We start from the raw sequence: 5,743 nt of genomic DNA on the forward strand, positions 1-5,743 counted from the left end.
CAGCGCAATTACTATTGAAAGGACTGAAAGCAAGTACAGGTCGCCTTATGCTTCGTCATCTAAAAACGCATACCTGATGGCTTTATGAAGGTGGTACGTTAATATTAAGTTTACAGAAAGCGATCGCTAAGTCCGCGACTTATGTAAATCACGATGTACGCATTCTTGCAATAAAGGATGACACGAATTTCGGTTTCGAATCTGTTTTTTGGATGCGTAGTAGTTTCGTACAGTTTAGGTTTGACATGCGATCGCGCGTCGACATCGGACGCTATGGCACACACACTCGTGCCTTGTGTGCCACCGAAGTGCTCTGGCATATACCTTGACATGTAAGTAAACGAATGTATCTCCTTGTTGAGAATATCACGCGAGTAGGCAGCTCTTGTGGTGCATCACAATCGTTTGAGAAGCGTCACAGTAGAGCATTTTTCTGCATGCGGAGCGGTGTTTTTATTTGCAGGTTTCCCTTCAGTAGGAAACTGCTGGACAGGCGGACCAGCGCACCGGAATTGTACTGGCGAAGCCGCAAGCAACTGAAAGAATCTGTTTAATTGTTGCACTTCGAACAATCATGCTTCTACAAAGGCCACAGCAGTCAAACAGCCTGATGCCGAGTATTTCTCTGCCACGAAGTAATCAAGAGGCGAGTGCCTAATGCGGACGAAATCGAGTGCATCGAGACTTAGAACGGCAGAAAGCTCAGCTACTTGGTAAGGATTCATTATGCAAAACAGAAGTGAGGCGTGCAGACAGGACACAAGAGTAGAGAAGTGGGCGGCGCTCGTGTTGTTTGCTTGTAAATACGCTACTCTTGTGTCCTGTCTGCACGCCTCACCTCCGTTTTGCATAACGAGTGCATCAACCCACATATTAATAGCATAGGCGTTTTATTAACTGTGCAATATTTTCAACACTTCCTTGCATGGTATTTCATGTGGAATATCTTTTCTGGTCACAAATTTGTGCAGCGAATCTATTTGCATGATTGACTCCGGGCCTGCGGGAACGTTCACTTGCACTTGATGCTGAGTCTTTTACATGTATCCATAAACTGAAGATATGCACATCAGATCCCTGCGAGCATTTTCAAAATTCAATTATTTTAGACAAAAGGCACATAAGCAATACTGACATAATCCCGAGTACCACTAAGCAGCTGGGACACATTTTTGTTGACCAAACTCGCAGGTAAAATAAGTAGATCATGTGGACAGCTCCAGCTCATTCTCCTTAAACCAGTGTGTACAAGGGGTATGCAAAAATAATTTTTTTCTCGCACACCGATTATTTTGTTGTATAAACAAGAGAACCTACCACGTTAGTGTAACGTATCTTGCACATCACACTAATATGTGCTTTAATTTACCAAGTGAGATGAGTTACTTTTATGGCTCCTTCAGTCATATCACACTGCAAGCTGCATTCATCAATCTTCAATTGGATTTTGCAAATGTTTAATGAAACGTTTCCCTTTTATGCAGATATGCAATGGCAAGCCCTTCCGTGTGTTCCAAAGGTAAAATTTAAGCTCTAAATTGAAAAATACATTTTTAGTCAGAAACAAGCAAAAATGGTGCATGCAGAGTATCGAAGCCCAAGGTACGGAAATTATGAGAAGTGTCGAATGGTTTTAAGGAAAGAGTCGTATTTGCAAATGCAACTCTTTAGTGGAGGTCAAGCAAGTAAATATAGGTAGAATACTCTGCAAGATTATGCGAGTGAGGGGATGTCAAACAATGGGTCAGGAAATGCGTTGTTTTTCTGCAAAACAAAAGCTATGATTGTCATTACATAAGTCATTTTAGCATCATGAGACTGGTGCTTGATAAATTCAGGAATAAACCAAAAAACAAGACTAGCAAAAATAAAAAAAAACAATTTAATAATGCTCTCTCCACACTGGGATAAATAAAAATAAACACATCACATCTAATGTGGACATATCAGACGCCTTGTGAAACACGAAAGGAAAAATTCAGTTTCGAGCTATGGAACTTGCCGCATAGATGTGGGGGGCCTTGCACTAATAGTGATAGTTACCACTGCATTTAGAAATTGAAAGCATTTGTGCAGACAAGGATGATTCTTTATATTTTTGGCTACCACTTCAAATGCCTCCACAAAGTGTTACAATGCTGCACGCAGCCATACTAAGGATCTCGCAGCAACACCTGCAGGTAAAAAGCAGAAGCAGTGAACTGGACACCATGTTTGAAGATGTTTGGGCGAGAAGAATGCAAGAAGCAGACATAACTGCATTAATTTCAATAATTTCCCATTTGAATGGCCTTTTCTTTTTGTTTAGACAATGCCTACGCCTAGCCACAGCAGCTCCCTCATACAGACTCCTCAAGCCAAGACGCCGTGGAGGCAAGTGCAGGTAAGAGGCAAGAAGCAATAGCACTGGTGTCGACATTCATCTAATTTCTTTCTTTTTCTTTCGTTTAGGCAGCCAGCACACCTCGAACAGCCACCTTGACTGTGGGTGTGTCACCCTAGTCGTAAAGGAAACATTTCAGGGAAAGCGGCAGGCAATGTGAACAGCCACTTCTCCATGTAAACGATACTCTTTCTCGCGGATGACTCCTACGCCTGGCGACGCCAGCACACTTGTGCACAAAGATGCCGTGGAGGCACGTGCAGGTCACAGGCAAGAAGCAGTGGCACTGGTGTCGACATTCACCCAATTTCTTTTTCTTACACTGAGACAGCCAGCACACCTCGAACAGCCACCTTGACTGCGGGTGTGTCAGTAGATTCCTGTTGTACATATGCTCATAATAAACTTCAGTAAACTTGAACTTGATAATAAACTTGAAGGCAAATGGGACGTTGATGCATTGTTCTTTTGAACATTTATTGTACACATACAGTATATGTGACACTTTGCAGTGCTACAGAGCGTATTTTGAAGCTTCCCCCTATATTTTGCACCTTTAATTACGTACGTGTTGTGTGGCCCTCAATGCAGTTCATGTTGTAGCAGCTGCTTTGTCTGTGTATCGCACATTGGCTTAAGCTCGTGATATCCACATACTTCTCTCACATATACAAAATAAAGTTCTATGTAGTCCTCAGTGTTACAACAAAAAATGAAAGTAAACAATCCGATCGTGGAATTGTGTTTAATACAGTGATTCCTATGACAGTTACTGAGAAGTTGACAACTTGAACTGGTCAATTGGTCCATAGCCTCCTCTATTTTTCAAAAATAAAGGAGGCTATGGATCCGTCATGGCAAGGAATTGTATGTATACATAAAAAGAGGGGGGTATGTGTGTGTGTGTGTGTGTGTGTTTGTAGTAGGGGGTATAGGATTAGGGCGGTACGAAAAAATGTACCAACACCGTCCTCTAGACCCATTGCGTTAAGGTACCGTAACAAAGCGTATTATGCATAAAGTTCACACAACCAACTCTGATATTACTGTACAGGCCAGGCGACACGAGCTACATTTGTCATGGCGCATTCGCGACTGAACCGGATGTCCTCCATATTCTCTTTAATCGTACACACTGCACCGAGGCAAAAGAAAGATCATGGGCGCAGGTGCCTTTAAGGTATCTCGACCTTGCGAGGCTCTGCTGCGCGTGCCAGGGTAGCTGTCTGTGCGAACACTCCCTGGCACACACACCTGCCTCGGCGGCCCCAACCTACGTACCGTTCTGCTTCGAGCTTTGATCCCCCCACTGTCACTTCGGTGCCCTGGAGTTCTTGCGCCGCCTGCTTTATAATAATCTCAGGTGCTCTCCTGAGACTTCCGTTTGTCGGTTACATGTGCCCTACAGCTGGATCAGTACTCATAATAATAAAAAAAAAACCGATCTATCGTCGCGACGATAGATCGCGAAAGCGGCTTTTGCAACGTACCGCGCCCGTGCGAAGAGAATTACGGAACGCCAACGAGGAATCTGACCACAGCTTCGAGCTCGTAACCTCGTCGAGTGACACTCCTGCAACAGGCGTGACCGCTGAAAACCGCATACCGCCGGAAACTTCAACAGGATCATCCCTCGGTTGCATAACTGCCACCTGTACGGCCAACATGGACCACACCCGCACCGTCCCGCAAGATAGAATAAAGAACCAACTTATAAAGCCCAAACACACGGCTGCACGCACACATCACGACAGTACAAGCGAGACGCCATGCTGCTACGCTGCTACTGTTGCCGGATTAAAACTGACTACTGTCACCAAGTCTAGCAAGCGTCTCAGGAGCTGGCAACCTCGGCGCGTAGCAACATGGCGGCGCTCTTGCGGTTCCCGATTTCAATGCATGGGCCCTATGGGTAGCTTGTCCTCTAGAGTCAGTATAGTAACTCTATGGCTTCCCTCGCGCGCTTTCACTCGCACATACAGCATACGACGAGCGGCAACGTTGTATACATTACGCGGAGGATCTCAACGACGACGCCAGCGACGGCAAAAATGTGCTTGGAGTGTCAATATAATTTCTATCGCAATAAAATTGTAATAACTGACTGTGACTGAAGTGTGGCGACACCCTTAGACGTGATACACACAGCTTGTTGTGTTCGAATGTAAGCGACTGCAGTCGCCTTTTGCGCAGTACCGAGGAGTGCGAGGCGGCCTGCAGCCGCGTGGGCTTCATGGCGTGTGGCGAGTTGAAGGCGCTGGGCAGCATGGAGCGGATGCGGGCCACGTTTGCCAAAGGGTGCACGCTCACGTTCGCGCTACGCGAGAGAATCACCCAATACCTGGTCGAGAGTGTCGACAAAGCTATCGCGCACGTGTTCCCGGGAGCGAGGCAGGCTGACTGCCGCGAGGTGAGCTTTTACCATATTTCTTTTTGCCCTGGTTACGTGTACGCCAAGCGAAATGTCTCATGAGATGTGTGATAAGTGGTAAATACGGGGTGTTCTTTTAATTGTTAACATTAGGTGATAATGAATATTTGACTATCAAAATCAATGATAAAGAACGACGTACAACGCGAAGGTCAAGGACTGCGAGAGACGACATACGCTGCGCTGACTTCCAACAATATTTTATTGCGTTGCCACATCAAGTATGTAAAATGAAAGGCAGTCACAAGGGGTGTTCTAACAGCAAGTCATTGTGCTAAGAACATGGTCACTTGAAAAAAAAACGCACATTACTCTTGCTCTCTGTAGAGATGCATGACTTCGCTAGGGGTCAGCGCGACAGAGTGGGCACTAACGCACATACTACCCAGATTTCTGATGAAATCAACTTCTATAATTTTTAGCGTGAGCTGTGGGCTGTGTCGCGCTAGAAGTTCCGCATCTTCAAAGAGGAGCACACAGCCGCAGTTCCATCAATGGATGCCCAAGTGGCATTGCACAGTGTTATAAACGTTGTTATAGTCCTCCCTTAAACGAATGTTTAGGAGAGCACTATAAGCCATGGCCGCTCTATGATTGTAGAAAGGCTAGAAAAGGGGTTGTGTGTTTTTTTTTAGTTTTCGCGTAACAAAACAATGCTTTCTCGTATATTGACATTACAATCCGACGCTGTCCTATCTGTAGGCTGTGTGTAAGTCGTACTTTACGACTTTTATCGCGTATTTTATGTTTAGAAATTCAACTAATTCAGTAGGGTCCTTGGGCTGCATGGAGGGCCTGTGTGATTGGATATGCGTGCTTCGAAACTCTTTTTACCGAAACGACGTCAGACGCTGGACGCCGACGCCGCGTCTCTGCGACACGAGGCCCTCGGCGCCGTCGCGTTAAAACACGAGTACACGCTGGCGTGC

General features: G+C 45.5%; 1 long non-coding RNA gene across 1 annotated transcript; it reads left to right on the forward strand.

Annotated features, from left to right (window-relative positions):
• Nucleotides 1-613: 613 nt before the first annotated feature.
• LOC142578584 (uncharacterized) lies at nt 614-2,833 on the forward strand. The gene is made up of 4 exons (XR_012827261.1): nt 614-713; nt 1,485-1,519; nt 2,309-2,383; nt 2,452-2,833. It is a non-coding gene; the product is annotated as an uncharacterized LOC142578584 (long non-coding RNA).
• Nucleotides 2,834-5,743: the final 2,910 nt, after the last annotated feature.

Source organism: Dermacentor variabilis, chromosome 4, assembly GCF_050947875.1.
Source record: "Dermacentor variabilis isolate Ectoservices chromosome 4, ASM5094787v1, whole genome shotgun sequence".
Taxonomy (NCBI): Eukaryota; Metazoa; Arthropoda; class Arachnida; order Ixodida; family Ixodidae; genus Dermacentor; species Dermacentor variabilis.